The 17,427-nt window shown below is 48.7% G+C and overlaps 1 protein-coding gene across 49 annotated transcripts in view; it reads left to right on the top strand.

Annotated features, from left to right (window-relative positions):
* Positions 1-17,427, top strand: part of Trerf1 (transcriptional regulating factor 1) — a 226,699-nt gene that overhangs the window by 131,913 nt on the left and 77,359 nt on the right. For all 49 annotated transcript variants that reach the window (NM_001432829.1, NM_001432832.1, NM_001432831.1 and 46 more), the window contains 1 exon segment: positions 15,223-15,334. The gene's annotated coding sequence lies outside the window, so the exon portion shown is untranslated.

Raw genomic sequence — 17,427 nt, 5'->3', positions numbered from 1 at the left:
CGTGTATGTGTGTATACATACATGTATAAGTGTATTATATATGTGTATATGTGCATATATGTGTATATGTATATGTGTGTATACATGTGTATATGTATTGTGCGTATGTGTATGTATGTGTGTATATGTGGGGTGCATGTATGTGTTTGTGTATACGTATGTGTATGCTCATACATGTGTGTATGTATACATGTGTATATGTTTGTGCATATGTGTTTTGCATATGTGTATATTCAAGTACATATTTGTGTGTATATGTATGTATTGTGTATATGTATATAATATGTGTGTCTGTATGTGTGAGTAGAGGGATAGATATATGGATGCACGTGTATTTATGCGTTTTAGACAAGATCTTACCATGTAGCCTTGGCTGCCTGGAATTGGCCCTGAAAACCCGGCTGGTCTCAAAGTCACAGAGATCTACTGGGAATAAAGGTGTTCGCCACCACTCCCGGTTTATCTATTGATCTTTTAAGGTATATGACTAACAATGAAGAAAAAAAATTGTCAGACTTTCATTCTGCCACCATTGACAATACTGTGACCAAAGCAACTTAGGGGAAGAAAGGATTTAATTCACTTACACTTTCCGGTCACAGGTCACCACTGAGGGAAGTTGAGGCAGGAACTTGTAGGCAGGCCTGTTTGCTATTCCATACGAAATAACTCTGGCCCCAAACTCAACTCCACAGCCAGAGAAGTCCCATGGGAGCTGTAGGTGACACTTCTGGCTGACTGGCTAGTGCCTGCCCACCTAGCTTACTTACACAGTCCAAAGCTGCCTGCCTATGTCACCCAGTGGCTGGCCCTACTTTACCAGCTGCCGGTCTACCATAGACACGCCTGTAGGCCCATCAGATTGGAACAGTTCCTCCATGGACATTCTCGGGCAATTTCTAAGCTGTGTCAAGTTGATAGAGCCAAATGGGGTTGGGGAGACGGGACATCCAAATTACACTAGGATGCCCGGCATGGCGGCGTATACCTGCAGTCCCAGGCAGGGGGATCGCCATGTGTTTGAGATCAACCGGGATTCGTATTAACTTCCAGGCCACAGAGTGAGACCCTGTCTCAAAACCTACAAAATCAGATATGGCACTGCACAGCTGCCATCTTGGCACTTGGGAGAGACAGGAAGAGCAGAGGTTCAAGACCGCCCTCAGATATACGCTGGGTTTGAGGCCAGCCTGGACTATGTAAAACCTTGTCTTTAACCTCAGCACTTGGAAGGCAGGTCTCTGAGTCAAGGGGAGCAAAGAAGGAAGTTTCCTCACCAAGGGACAGGTTCGTGATGGGGTTTAAGGGGCTTTACTTCCTTTTAGTTTGAATCCATTTGCAACAGACAAGTTTTACAGGTGAGGGATAGCCCATCTTTTAAACTCTTGGGGAGGAAGTTGGTTCCAAAGGTATCTGCCTCCCTCCGTGCACACAAGCATGGCCCTGAGAACCACTTCAGAAATTCTGTCAGAGCAAAGTCACTGCGAGGAGCTGCCCTTTCCCACTCTCCTGGCTAATTTTAAATCAACTTCACACAAACTGAGCTCATCTGAGAGGAGGGAAACTCAGATTAAAAAAAAATTCCTCTCTACGATCTTGATGTAGGCAGGCCTGGGGGGCAGTTTCTTAATAAGAGGTTGATTTGGGAGGGCCAAGCCCATTGTGAGTGGTACCACCCTGCATTGATGGTCCTGGGGTCTATAGGAAAGCAGGCTGAGGTGGGGCAGTGCTGGCAGTGACAGCACACACATAAATCCCAGTGGCAGGATTTTTTAATTGGGAGGCAGAGGCAGGCAGATCTCTGAGTTCAAAGCCAACTTGGTCTACAGAGCAAGTTCCAGGACAGCCAGGGCTACGCAAACAAACCCTATCTCAAAAAACAACAAGGAAACGATGAGGGTGAGGAGGAAGAGAATGGAGGGAAGGAGGAAAGGAGGGAGGGAGGGAGAAACAAGGGGTAGAAAGAAGAGAGAACAAGCCAAGAGAAACCCAAGGAACAAGGCAGTAAGCAGCACCCACTTCGTGGCCTCTGCATCAGCTCCTGCCCCCGAGTTCCCACCCTGTTTGAGTTCCTACCTTGGCTTTCCCCCACAGGCTGGGTGGTTTGGGATGTGGTGGCCAGAGAAACGTTTCGCTTTTGGTCATGGTGTTTCAGCAGTAGTAACCCTGACTAAGATACTGTGGGCCTCCCCTCAAACTAGCACAGATGTTTGGGCAGCAGCCATGGCCTGCGCCTGCCCACGTTGCAGGAACTGGCCTGAGCCAGCTCAGGGAACCTGCTCCACTCACCTCAGTAGAGCTTAGTCTCTGGCTCTGGAGGGGAAAAACCTCTCCAACTGATAACGAAGATCTAAAAGGACGAGGACATGCGTCTGTAACTCCACTTTCCAGGGCCACATGCTCTCTTCTGACTGTCAATGGCACCAGGCACACTTGGGGTGTACATACATGCATGCAGGCAAAACATTCATACAGGTAAAATGACATCAGTAAATCTCGGAGAATAAGAATGAATTAAAGTTGAAGTGAGGAGCTGGGCATGTAGCCCAGTTGAGAAAGCGGTTGCCGAGCGTACAGGAAGCCATGGGCTCCCCAGGACCGCTTAAACTAGGTGTGATCATGCTCATCTCTAATCAGCACTCCAGAGGTGGGAGGCAGGAAGATCAGACGTTCAAGGCCATCCTTGGCTACTTACCACGTTGAAGGTAGCCTGGGATACGTGAGACAATACCTCAAATGAATGAAAACTAATGATAGGCTAAGGAGGAGTGACACGCTAGAGGTCAGTTCCAGGCCGGTCTTCAGGGACCTTCTCTAGACCTGGGAACTTAGCTGACTACATGGCTGCCTGGGTTGATTTACTGTAGAACCCCTGGCCACTACAGCGAGTAGAAAATACCCGGTTCTTTGGTGATGACCAAATCTACCATTACAATAAACCTGAAACATATTGCCTAGGCTTTTCTTGGTTCCTTGTTCACACACTCTAGGTTCTTGGTTCCTCATTTGCATAGTCCAGGTTCTTGGTTCCTCATTTGCATAGTCCAGGTTCTTGGTTCCTCATTTGCATAGTCCAGGTTTTGGTTTCTCATGTACATATTCCAGGTTCTTGGTTCCTCTCTTACATACTCCAGGTTCTTATGCCTCATTTGCATACTCCAGGTTCTTACTCCTCATTTACATAATCCAGGTTCCTATTCCTCATTTGCATACTCCAGGTTCTTACTCCTCATTTACATAATCCAGGTTCCTATTCCTCATTTGCATACTCCAGGTTCTTACTCCTCATTTACATAATCCAGTTTCCTATTCCTCATTTGCATACTTCAGGTTTTTTGGTTTCTCGTGTACATCTTCCAGGTTCTTGGTTCCTCACATACTCCAGGTTCTTATGCCTCATTTGCATATTATAGGTTCTTGGTGCTTCATTTGCATATTTCAAGTTCTTGGTTCCTCATTTGCATACTTCAGGTGTGGGTGGTACCTCTTCAGCTTTGGCTGTTTTCCTCTGATGGTCTGATTGCGGGTGTATTAGTTTTGGTTAAATGTCAGTTGTGTGTTTGTAGACTAGATAACACCCTTACACTCTCATTCCTGAGGGCTCTCCACTGTGTTTCTGAGACTAGGTCTCTCATTGGCCTCCATCTTACCAAGCTGGCTATGGACTGACTGGTTAAGCCCCAGACTGTCTTTCTCCCCATTGCAAGCTTGCACTGGCTGCTTGGCTTGTTTCCTTCCTCAACTGAGCAATTTCCTCTTCATTCTTGAGGTCTGAGCTTTCTGTACACCGGTCTCAACCTCAGACAGACCTGTGGTGTTGCATCTTTACTAGATCTGTCTGCTTGAAAAAGACAGCTTCCGTGACCACCTGGTGCTTGACCTCCCTGGGATCTGTGCCAGGGTCTTCCTGTCTAGCTAGAGAGATCTTCCCACAGCTTCCTGGGCACTGCTGTGGTTCTGTGTCCTGAGAGCCCAAGACCTTTCTTCCTTATCCCCAACCCACAAATTATCTCAGCCTGCAAGACCCAGCATTGGTCTCCTCAGCCTTGGCTCTGTCATCATCATGGGCCTTGTAATTGGGTTGAGAAGGGCTGACCTGTTAAATGCCTGCTGCCAATGAGAGTTCCCCATCTTGGGGGCGCGCGCGCACACACACACACACACACACACACACACACACACACACACACACCTCCAGAGCTGAATGGGTAAGAACTATGCTTGGTGCTCTTCCAGAGGACCCAGGTTTGGTTTCTACCATCATGTTGAATCTCATAACTGCCCATCCCTCCAGCTCCTGGGATATGACACCTCTTCTGGATCCATTAGGCGGCGCCTACACTCACATGAATACACATATACTTACATACAGGTGCACATAATTAAAATTTTTTAAAATGTTTTTTAATGTCACATTTTCAGAGGCACTAGACAATCCCCTCTATGCCTCCTTCCCCCAAATGTCTAAACTACCCTACATACAATGTATCTTAATTATAATAAAATAATTTTGTGATTTTATTATATGCCCCCCTGTCTCTGTTGGCCTTATGACCCTAAGTTAAACCAAGTATGAATCAAAATAACCTGTGATAAATTTGTCTTTCCTAAACACATACCGATTTTAGCTTTGACGTCCTTCCCTAATAAGAGATGCAGCCAGCAACCCTTTCCTGGGTGCGAGCATTTGACCAGGTCTTAGAAGTCTTCTGGGATGGTTTAAAGTAGATGCAGAATTCTGTGAGGGTCACATGAAAACACATCGGGGACTTAACTCTGGTACCCAAGTAGGATCCTGCAACCAGTCTCTCCCATGATACTCTAGGGGAAAAAATTGTTGTGTTATTTCATTTTTATCTGTTATAATGGAATTTCCAAGGCTGGCAAGATAACTCAGTGGGTAAAAGCACTGGCTACCAAGCCAGAGACTCCCCAACTGCCTCACGACTGGGAAAGAACTGGACCCCGCTGGCTGTCCTCTGACGTCCACACATTAACTGTGGCACACATGGCTAAAGAGAGCATATAAGTACACACATGCTCCAGCACACACAGACGCACACACACACAGGTACACACAGGTACACACAGGCGCACACACACATACAGGCATACACAGGTGCACACACACACAGGCACACACAGGCGCACACACACATACAGGCATACACAGGTGCACACACACACAGGCACACACACATGCACACACAGGCATACAAAGGCACACACACACACAGGCACACATACACATAGACACACAAAGGCACACACAGGCACACACACACACAGGCCTACACACACACATGCATACACACAGGCATACAAAGGCACGCACACACACACGCACACAGGCGCACACACACACAGGCCTACACACACACACACACACACACACACACACACTAAAATTTAAATGTTTTTAATTGAGGAGGGTTGGAGTGTTGTTTGTTGGTTTTGTTTTGGGACAGAGTCTGTTTACACAGCCCTGGCTGTCCTGGAAGTCACGGTGTAGAATAGTCTAGCCTTAAACTCACAGACATCCACCTGCATCTACCTCCTGAGTGCTGGGACTAAATCGTTCAACTGTGAGAACTTACTTTGAGGACTTTCTGGTAACCTAATTGCACAGTTCTCCTGCATGAACTCTGGGTGACAGAGTGACCTCATGGTGTCATAACCGTTGGATACACCTACAGGAAAGCATACTGCCGGAAGATGTTTACCAAGATGCTCAGTAAACGCTCCTCCCGGCATCCCATTAGCCCAGAGTCCCTTTGACTGGCCATAGCTGCGGTTCTGACTTTAATTGTAATTTGTATTTGCCCTGCCCGGGTCAACATTTTAATTTCCTATTATGTGCATATGCTTGTCTAAAAGTAGTGTTTAGTTAATATTTAATTAGCGAAAGAGGTCAGGCCCGCTGTGATTGTGGTGCCCCAGGAAGGGCTGCGTTTAATGAGTGCTGAATCAAACCTTTGTGCTTTATGTTCCTTACCCCCAGGAGCTTTTAACTCCTCTCCCCTTACACCAGCCTCACCCCTTCCCTTTGCCTCTTTCTGCATCCTCTCCTATCTCAGCTCCTCACCCCTGCCTCCGTGGTCCATGAGGACTGTGTCTCAGGGAAGCCCCGAGCATCCTCAGGGTCTTCAGAGACCTTGGCAGATGCCACTGGGGACCTGGCCAACTCTGCTGGCTTCCACCACGTGGTTAAAGAGGCAGAGATCACACCCAGTGCTCAGTGGAGGCTTGTGAGTCTTCAGACGTTCTGCCCTGGGATAGATAGCCCAGGAGAGGACAAGAGCGAGGCCTGTGTACCCCAGCAGGGACAACCAGGGACAGGAGACAGGGACACAAGTGGGAAGGTGTTGGGTGGACTCTCCTGTTTTTCTCACACCAAGAGGAGTGGGAAGACTGAGGAGGGCAGCAGAGAGGGGGAGGGAGAGGGAGAAAAGCAGAAAGGGAAGAATGGAGGAGGGAAAGGTTGCAAGGAAGAGGGGAGGGGACGAAATGGGGTGGCAGGAGAGTAAAGGGGAGAAGGAACAAGGGAGGGAGTGGGAAGAACATAATATGGGAGCTGGGAGAGAAAAGAATTGGAGGAAGGGGGAGGGGGAGAGAGGAAGCCGAGATTGAGCAGCTTGTTCAGGAGTGAGCTGTCTGCCTGTCACTTGAAGACACCTGATGGGAACAGTCTTCCCTCCTCTGCTTCCTGCCCTGCCTCTTTGTTCTTTGTGTCGTGAATCGTGTGACTCTGTGAATAGAGGGGCCTCGTTCCGCAGTTATTTTTACAAGGTCTCCTCTCTGCTCCAGATGACTCAGAGTTGAGATCTGGAAGATGCACCTTGAGAAGCACCAGAGAGAGGCTGAGCCCTGGGCGATCTGCAAGGCAGGAGTCGGGGACCAGCTCCTGACCCTGGTCTCTCTTTGTGCCCACTGCGGGGAGGTGAGGTGGACCCCTTCCCCTGCTTCCTCTCACACCTGCCAGCGGTTTTCCTCAGCAGCATTCTCCTTCAGGAGAGCCTGTCCTGCCTGCTTGCCCATCAGGACAGAAGCAGACACCGCCCCAGGGTCTGCACGGCAAGGTGTGGGTAGTCAAGAAAGGCCTGCATCCCCAGAAGTCTGGTGACCCAGGTTGAAAGGCAAGAAAAGTAGTGGAACAGACATTTAGTCAAGAGTATTAGTGGCACCCACGCCTGTCCCCACCAACCATGTGTTCTCCGTGCAGGAGAGCCGTCTGCCATTCCAAGCTTCTTCCACACACACCAACTGACACCAAAACTGGGTGTTCGTGGAAGAGCTAAGCTGGGGAAGGACACGCCCCACACATGTGTAAAGGACAGAGAACCACATGCTTATGGACTGCAGAGAGTTCCCTGTCCATTCCAGAATGTTCCCAGAACGTTCAGGTTCCCAGATTTCCCTGGCCTGGATCGGAAGTCATTATCTGCTTTGGTCATCATGCCTACTGTGGGAGTGGAGAGTGGGTTGTTTATCTGGGAGGAGGCTGTGTGTGTGTGTGTGTGTGTGTGTGTGTGTGTGTGTGTGTGTGTGTCTGTCTGTCTGTCTGTCTGTCTGTCTGTCTGTCTGTGTCTGTGTCTGCGTCTGCGTCTGCGTCTGCGTCTGTGTAAACCAGAGGTCAGCCCCACTGTCACGCTTCAGTCCCTCTCCTTGTTTCTCAGCCATGGTCTCTCACTGCCCTGGTGCTTGCCCAGATGACTGGGCTGATCGGTCTTCCAATCCTCCACCGATTGACCCTACCTACCTACAGCAGTACAGGGCACCCCTCCCCAGCTTTTACATGGGTGCTGGAGCTCTGCAAAATCTTGGCAACTGGTAGTAAATACTGCTCCCTCACTGTTTCTGAACATAGTACCCAGCCAACTCTTCAGCCATGGATGCAGGCAGCCGATTTGAGAGAAGCAACCCTTCTGCTACCCAGCCACCCTTGGAGGAAGGATAATGGGGTGTTCCCACACGTGTGGCTCTTCTCAGACAGCCTTGGGGAGAATGCCAATACGGGGCTGGCAAGATGTTTCCCCCCCCCCCAAAGAGTCTTGTCTTGCCTTGCCTTGCCTTTTCTTTTCTTTACTTTTCTTTTCTTTCTTTTTCTCAAGACAGAGTTTCTCAGTGTAGCCCTGGCTGTCCTGGAACTCACTCTGTAGACCAGGCTGGCCTTGAACTCAAAGATTTGCCTGCCTCTGCCTTGGATGACACCACTGCCTGGCTTCACAGACCCCTCTTACAGAGTCACCACATGGTGACTCCCGGGAGATCTGACCTCCTCTCTGGCCTCCACAGACAATAGCACACACGTAACATTTGATCGCACATAAAATAATAATAAAAAAAAAAAGTCTGTTTGTTTCGATAGTAACCTCAGGATTCGGAATGTGAAGGGAAGGGGGGTTGATATTTTATTCCGTTTCTGGTTTTTGCTGATGTTTTCTTGATTCATCCTGGATGAGTGTCTGACACATGGCTCTGTAACATTTTAAGTAAGTTAGTTTGCTGTTGTGGGGTTGGTCGGGGCATTTCCGGTGCTTAGCATCACCGTAACCCCTATCCATAGACGTCAGAAAGGTCTCCGGGCTTTACCTCTGCCATTCCTACGGCTGTGAGGTGTCTTTAATGGCGGATACAACTTAAAAAAAAAACTGAGATTTTCTTCAGTTTTTTTTTTTTAATATTATGGGGGGTTTTTTTCCTCAAAAAAAAAAAAAAAACAATCCAAGAATTCTCTATCTAGGATTCATAGAGCAAGGCTAGTTTTCCACACCTCAAAGTCACACTTTAAAATTCTCTGTTCTGTACATTTTTATTCAGCAAAGATGCTGAATAAAATCAATTCTTCATAACAGGTTTTTTGTTTTTGTTTTTGTTTTTGTTTTGTTTTTGTTTTGTTTTTGTTTTGTTTTTGTTTTTGTTTTGTTTTTGTTTTGTTTTGTTTTGTTTTTTTGTAATTCCGGCTTCTCCTTGTTGCAGGCTTCAATTGTCCACCATGCCACTGTGTTAGCGCCTTGACTTCTGGTCCCGGAAGGGGCTCTGAAAATTCTTCTCCCCACCTTGGGCTCCTACTTCTACTGTTTGGATTCATTCCACAGTCCCAGGACCTGCTATGTAACCAGTCAGGGCCTGGCACTCTGAGCGCTTCCCCCACGGTCTCTCCCCATGGCAACCAGGCGTCAGCCATCTGATTCCAGTACCCATACTTTCCACTGATGGCAGAACATTTGTCCTCGGAGGTTTCCTGCTCCTTCTCCAGGTTATAATCTGGAACATCCCCCTTTCCTTACACCATGGCTGCAGGCAGACTGTGTGTTATTTTTAATTATACACATGTGTGTAGGCATGTGCATGTGAAGGCAGATGCCCGGGGGCCCTGAGATCCCCTGGGACAGGGAGCTCCGGTGGTTATGAACGTCCACCATGGATATTGGGAACCTAACTCGGGTCCTCTTCAAGAGCGGTACACACTCCTAGCTACTGAGCCGTCTCTCCGGCTCCTGTTTTAGTGATTTTATTTTAATTGAAGTAATTAATTTAATTGTGATCCCAGGGATAGCCATTAGTCCTCACAACCCAGCGCAGCCAGGAATCGTGTGGAGACAGCAGAGTCTGACTCCAGCCCCGGGGTGAGCACTGAGCCCCTGGGAACCCTGAAACTCCCGTCTGAGGACCTGGCTTTGAGTAAGACGGGCCAAGTCCTTCATGTGAGGAGCTCATTCACATCTGAGCTGAGGAGTCCTCATCCGAAGTGTCTGGAGCCTAAAGTGCTTCTGACTCCAGATTTTGAAATATATCTGCCTTTATTAATGGCACTTCCTGAGGACCTGAGTGTACGCAAAAATACTCATTTGCTTTCTATGTCTGTTACACATACGAGTTAAACGTCACTTTGGGTCACGTTTTAAGACGTTTTTATTTCGTCGATGACTATCATGCGTGTGTGTCTGTGTGCACACATGCCACCGTCGAGGTCAGAGTACAGCTCTAGGGAACTGGTTTTCTCTTCTATCATGGCCTCTGGCAATTGTGCTAATCCATCAAGCTTGTGTGGCCGGCTTCTGCTGAGCCACCTCATTGACCCATAATTCCAAGCGGTTTTAAAGGTTATGTTCATGGAGCGATGTTACAGTGCAGCACTCCCTTCCTTCCGTTTTTCCAAAGAAGCGCTCACTCTGTAGCCGGAATGGTCATAAACTCACGAGGAGCCTCCTGCCTCAGCCTTCCCAATGCTGGGAAGACGGGTGTGAGCTGCCGTGCTGGCTGACGCTATAGACTTTTCCCCCTGTGGTGATCCAGATTTTGAAGCACTTCAGATTAGGGACGTGGAGCCAAGGCACCCCAGAAATGCCACCTCTGCCACCTGGAAGAGCCTCTTAAACCACACGGTGGCAGGCACTGGAGATTATGCTCTGTAAGAGTCACTCGTAGGTGTTGTTAATGTGGCCTCTCTGAAACTGAGGCTCCTCGACTGCAAAACAGAGCGGAGGTCGTCCTGCCCTTCAGGGATTCTGAGTTGGGCTCTTTGAAAGCACCACACCCAGCGCCTGCCATCCCGTCAGCTCCTAACCAGTGGCAGCCATTCTAAAGAAAAGCAATCAGTGACAGCTCCTAGGCTACGCCTGAAGACCAATGTTGCTCAGCTCTTTAAGAAGCCTAGAGACACCCCCCCCCCCCCCCCCGGCCTCACAGAGCTAACCAGCCAGACTCACAGTGAGCTGAGATGCGTCATGCAGTTTCCTGAACTTTATATAACATTGAATTAACTGCTGGCCATATTAAGAGTATAAGCCGGGAGTTGAGGACGTGGCTCAGTGGGTAGAGCCCTTACCTAGCATGTGTAAGACCCTGGGTTTCATCCCAGCACCAACCACATAAACCAGGTATGATGGCACCCGCTTGGACTTCCAGCATCCAGCGGACATGGAGAGAAAAATCAGAAGTTCAGGCTTATACTTTGCTGTGAGTCAGGGGCCTGGGCTACACGAAACCCTGTCTCATGTTCAGTATGTCTGCACGTTGTACGCCCTTACCTCAGTACAGGCTAGGCACTGTCATCCCTCCCAAAGGAAACTCCATACCAGGTAAAACAGTCACTCTCATCCTGTCCCCAGCCCTGGGCGACACCGAGCTGCCTTCCGTTTCTCTCGACTTAGTGTTCTGAGTGTTTCTTGCATTCGATTTATTTTCTTAATGTGATATACTCAAGGTCTGCCATGTGTTAGCGTTTGGACATGAGCAGATGAAGGAAGGAAGGAGGGAGGGAAGGAAGGACGGACGGACAGTATCCTTCCACCATCTCCACAGAGGGGACTCATTTGACAGAATGGCTGCTGTCTTGGGTATGGAGTAGCATCTCAACAAAGGCAGGAAGAAACATTCTGTGGGACTCCAGTTCAGGGATGTGGGCATCATGGCATGCAAAGTCATGGCGGCTTGAACATGAAAGGTCAGCCACATTGCATCTGCAGCCCAAAGGACTGACAGCTTTGAATCGGTGCTTAGCCAATCCCTTTCCCCTTCTACTTATTCTCAGAGCCCTGCCCATGGCTAATGCTGCCTTCATCTTCCTCCTTCTCCTCTTCTTCCTCCTTCTGCTTTTCTTCCTCCTCTTCCTCTTCCTTCTCTTCTTCCTCCTCCTCCTCCTCCTCTTCTTCCTCCCCTTCCTCTTTTCTTCTTCTTCCTCCTCTTCCTCCTTTTCATCCTCTTCTTTCTCCTCTTCCTTCTCCTTCTCTTCCCCCTCCTCTTTTTCCATTCTTTCTCTTTTTTTCTTCCTCCCCCAGTCCACCCTTCTTTCTCTTTTTCCCATCTGGGCCAATTTTCTAGCTTACTGTGGGTGGCAAGGAGAGAATTCCTCACACTTCATTTGGTCCAGCTTCCTGTCTGGGAGTCCCGTGTCCCTCCCTTCCGAGGCAGACCCCCAACCCTGCCTGTTCCTTCCATTTCAGCTGCCATCTGGCTGAAGGGAGCAGCCTTTCTGACTTGGGCTTCCAGGAGCCCATTCATAAGGGTTCATTTCTGTATAACACTGTGGTTCCCTTAAGCCTCAATCTTGGGGCAAGCAAGACAGCGCAAAAGATAGCCTCCGGGCCTGACAGCCCAGGACCCTCACAGTAGAAGGAGAGAGCCAACTCCCAAAAGATGTCTTCTCGCCTTCACAAAAGTGCCATCCTATACAGACACACATACACAGAGACAGATACACAGACATACACAGAGAGACACATACTCAGCACATGCAAACATACCAATCAGTGCAAATAGGAAAAGAAAACATTTTTAACTTCACCCTTCATTCCTCCCTAACAGCCATGTGGTGGAGAAACAACATTTGTCACCTTTGTTGTACAGGAGGGACACAGAGGCTCAGGGAGAGGACAAGCGTGGAGAGGCAGGGGCTCTGGCTTGTTGGCAGCCTGCTGTTGGCCATGAGTCCTTGGAGAGACACACTTCCTTCCAGAGATTCTTTGACAGTCACATGGGGAGCAGTTCAGTCCAGTTTCTGACCCAGGAGGAGTGCTGGCAGTGGGCAGAGGAAGGGCTGGGTGCGCCATGCCAGGACTTAGCCATTCAGTTTTGTAAACTTGGGCAAATCACCAGGCCTTGGTTTCCTAGTGACCTCTGTAGTGGTCCAGGAGTGTGTAAGATTTTGGTGTGTGTGTGTGTGTGTGTGTGTGTGTGTGTGTGTGTGTGTGTGTGTACACGCGTGTGCCAATGTCACAGTGTCTTTCTTCCATCACTCTTTAACATTATTTTTGAGACATGACCTCTTGCTGAATTGGAAGGTGACAGACACTGCTAGATGGCTGACCCAGCACTGAGCACAGACTCTGCCTTCCTTTCTCATGGGTTCCGAGGAATCAAACTAAAAGCCTCTTGCTTGAGCTGCAGGCATTAAATCAAGTCTCCCCTGCCTGTAACTGGCCATTTATGCCTCTCTGTGAAGAGCTCATCTTAGGGCAAGGGCTGCGACGAGACTCCCAGCTCCCCAGAGCTCAGTCTTTCCCTTCTATCCCACCCCTGTCATCGCTTGGATCCCATGAGGTCCTCTGTTCTGTTGCCTATAGCTTTAGTCACTTTCTGTACACAAACACCTCTCCCCCAGAATCCTCTCTCTGCCGCTGTTCAGGGCTAATGGGGTACCGTCTCTGGAACAGCACAGGCGCTGCTTCAGGAAACTTCCGTTGTCATAGGAATGTTTACGTCCAGCCCTCTCGATAGAATTTCATGAGCAGCCAACTCCAAGTTAAAAGCGGGGAATAGGGGAGTGTGTGTTTGCATTAGAAAGAAAACAAGCTTTTGCAAGATGAAATTTTCTTCTTCAGGGCCAGCTGCTTCTGAAGCAGCTGGAGCTCTGAGCACTTTCTCTTGACAGTTCATATGGGTGAGAAGGGCTTGGTCAGTTAGAATCCCAGAACTCACAAAAAAAAAACAAAAAAACAAAAAAACGCTGGGAGGGTGTGGCAATTACAGGGTGTACTTGTAATCCCAGTACAGGGATGGGGTCCCTGCCACAGCCATAATGGCGAGCTCTGAGTTCAACTGAGAACCCCGTCCAGTGGGGAGGAGTCACGGCAGACTCCCAGCTGGAGCCTTGTGCCTCCACACTCACTCACACATACAGGTGCGGGAGGTGCAATTTTTATAGCATTCCATGGAGCGAACACTGTGGCCCTCATAGAGATATTTTCCATTCGTGTTAATTGAGGTCTCTTTGCTCTCGTTCAGAGAGGCATCTTGAGCCCAGATTGGAAAGGGGAAGGTGCCACTGGGAGTCCCAGGCAGACTGTGGCACGTGAGTGACGGGACCTCTCTCCACACAGAGAGAGCCACTTTGCCAAAGTTCATGTTTTGGTTCCTCTTTCTGGAGAGAGACCCTTCGAACTAACTTTCAGTAGTCCAGGGGGTGACTCTGAAGCCACATTTTATTTCTAACCCCTCCAACTCCTCTGAACCAAGATCCTAGGAAGGTGAAACCCTGGGGCATAAGAGTCTGTGCAGACATGCTCCCCAGTGGTGCTCCAGGAATGGGACTGCACCAGTACAGTGTCCCTTTCTCAGACCATGAAGGAAGCCTTGAAACTGAGAGTAGACACCTAGGAACCATCACATCCACTGGACAAGAAGCAGCTCAAAAAGCTTCAACTCTGGTATCTTTCGATTTCTCTAGCAGTTAATTCGTCTTAGACATCCAAACAGCATCTGTCAATTGCTTAGAAATTAAGATGCAAAAGAAACCAGACCTTTGTTACAAATGGCTTTCAGAAGTACTGTATCACAGTACCTGTAACTGTACAGACAATTGGAGAAGTACTGTGTCTCAGTACCTGTAACTAGGCATGCGGTTGGAGAAGTACTATGTCACAGTACCTATACTTGCATATACAATTGGAGAAGTACTGTGTCTCAGTACCTGTAACTAGGCATGCGGTTGGAGAAGTACTATGTCACAGTACCTATACTTGCATATACAATTGGAGAAGTACTGTGTCACAGTGCCTGTAGCTAGGCACAGGCAGTTGGAAGACTGTGTCATAGTACCTGTAGTTGCATATACAGTTGGAGAAGTACTGTGTCACAGTGCCTGTAGCAGAAGTACTGTGTCACAGTGCCTGTAGCTAGGCACAGGCAGTTGGAAGACTGTGTCATAGTACCTGTAGTTGCATATACAGTTGGAGAAGTACTGTGTCACGGTGCCTGTAGCTAGGCACAGGCAATTGGAGGACTGTGTCACATTACCTGTAGTTGCATATATAGTTGGAGAAGTACTATGTCACAGTACCTTTAGTTGTACAGACAGTTGGAGAAGTGCTGTGTCACAGTATCTATAGCTAGACATAGATAGTTGGAGAAATACTATGTCATAGTACCTATCGTTGCATATTCAGTTGGAGAAGTACTATGTCACAGTGCCTGTAGCTAAGCACAGGCAGTTGGAGAAGTACTGTGCTGTAGTACCACATCTCCCTTTTAAATCTCTCTCTATTTTGGGGGCCCTCATCTAAGTCACCTTAGCAGTCTCTTCCTTGGGGTCCTTCGGGACACATTGGACAGCTGGGGAAGGTCTGTCGAGCATGCGCCTGCCCACTGACTCCCCCAGTGCATAAGGGAGGCAAACAAAGTTTCAGAACTCTTTGTGCTTTCGGGCAGTGAGCTCCACCAGGTAATAGTGATCTAGGCGTAAGTGATGAGAGAGTGACCTCCCATCTCTTGTTCCCTCAGACCCAGGTCTCTTCTTCCCACCTGGCCAGCAGCATGTGAGCAGCATGACTGACCAGCTGCAGGAGGAGCCCCCAGAGCCAGGACCCCGACACAGCCCGCTGCCAAGGTCAAGGTGAGCTTGCTTGCTTGCTTACTTCAAGGAAACCACTTCAAAGAAGATGCTTCACTTAAACAAATTGCATGTGCTGTTTTGGGTCCTCATGGATGTGCTGGAAGAACAGGAGGTGCTGGGCACTTAAAAAACTCATGCCCAGCCAGGCCCAGCTCCTGAGAGGCAGGTAGGTCTTTATGAGTTCAAAGCTAGCCTGGTCTACATAGTAAGTTCCAGGCTGGCCAAGACTACACACAGTAAAAACCTGGCTTAAAAGCAAACTAACCAACAAAAACACTTGTGTTGGGACTGGAGAGAGGCTTGGTAACACACTTGTTGGAATACCTAAGTTAAAGGCCAGGTACAGTGGTGTACTCCCAGAGTCCCAGCAATGGATAGTTGGAGCTTGGAGACAGCAGATTCCTGGGGCTTATTCCGGTACTAGTTTGGCACACTAGGGGAAATTCCAGCCCGGTGAAAGACAAAAGGTGAAAGACATCTGACAAATGACACCCAAGGTTGTCATCTGACCATATACATGCCACGTGCACACACCGCTACCACACAGGGGCTCTCATGTTCATACACACACACACACACACACACACACACACACACACACACACACACACACACGGGAAGTGTGTTGTCCTAACAAGGCGAGTTGTACTCATTTTGGGGAACTGAATGGCCAGGCCAGGGCAGAAAAAGACTCAGGTATCCAGAACCCAGGACTGTGCTGGGGTCTCTTAGGGGATTTGGGTGAGTGACTCTCTCATGGGACTGGAGGATGACAGCCATGAGAACGTCAGATATTCTCGAAAAGAGCTCAGGTTAGGTTTTGAGCACCTCACAGTGGCCCCCAGCAGTCTGTTACTCCAGTTCCAGAAAACCCAGACCCCTCCTTTGGTCTCCTTCAGCGTGGCATGAACACGATGCACAAACGACCATGCAGGCAAGCGCTCGTACACCTCAAGTAAAAATAAATAAACCTTCACAAACTATCTCTGGGATAAAACGGAATTGCTAAGATTTTGCCTGTGTTCTGGGATCCTCAGCGAATGCTAGACAGACCCGTATCCCTCACAGAGGTCAAAGGAACCTTAGATCAGAAATGGCGTTGGAGAGAACGTCAGTTACTTTCCTGTTGTGGCAAAAATGCTTGACAGAGAATTCCAGAGGGAGGGAGGGGTCCCTTTGGCTTTACAAGTGGCCCTTCATGGTGGCGGAGACCTGGCTGGCAGATGTTGCTGGGCATACTGTGTCTAAAGTCAGGAAGCAGAGAGGGTTCAGCATAGGCGTTCAGCTCTTGGTCCTCTGAAGATTTATCCTGAGACCCCAGCCCACGGGATCCTATCACCCATGTTCACAGTGGGTCATGATTCCTCAGTTAAAGCCTCTCAGATAACCTCAGAGAACCAGAAGTCTGTTTCCATAGCAATCCTAAGTCCCGTCAAGTTGACGGTGAGGATTGGCTGTCACAGACACTTGGTGGAAAATCCTTCTTAACACTGGGACCGATTCTGCTTCTTTGTAATTTCTACTGTTGGTCCCTCACTCGCCTTCCAGGCTCCCCTCAGTCTCTGCATTTGGAGAAGTACCTCATGGTACTATCTTAGGTGGTGGGGGTGTGGGGAGTGCATAAGTCATTCCTAGACACTGGCATCACTCACTCAGCTTTGTCCTCTCTATATTGGAAAGGACTTCACTAGTTCCAGGGTCTGCCCTGTTCCTTGGCTTCATCAACTTGTACCATTCTTAAAGAGTCTTTCGTTCCTCACTCACCGAGACTGACGCTGCCTGCGCTCTATTCAAGATAAGAAAGACTGGCTGTGGCCCACATGGTGATACAGTACAGCCTTTGGTTTTAGCTCCTGGGAGAAGAGACAGGTAGTGTCCAGGCCAGTCACAGATATCTAGTGTGAACCTGTCTCAGAGAAAAAGAGTAAGGAGGAAGAGAAGGTGAAAAAGAGAGGGGTAGGGAGAAAGACAGATGGACCTAGCATCTTAGTTAGGGTTTTACTGCTGTGGACAGACACTATGACCAAGACAAGTCTTATAAATGACAACATTTAGTTGGGGCTGGAAGTTCAGTCCATTATCATTGAGGCAGG

This window comes from Rattus norvegicus, chromosome 9 (assembly GCF_021556685.1).
Source record: "Rattus norvegicus strain SHRSP/BbbUtx chromosome 9, alternate assembly SHRSP_T2T, whole genome shotgun sequence".
NCBI lineage: Eukaryota > Metazoa > Chordata > Mammalia > Rodentia > Muridae > Rattus > Rattus norvegicus.
The sequence above is the reverse complement of the archived record's forward strand: the minus strand, read 5'-3'. Positions and strand labels throughout refer to the sequence as shown.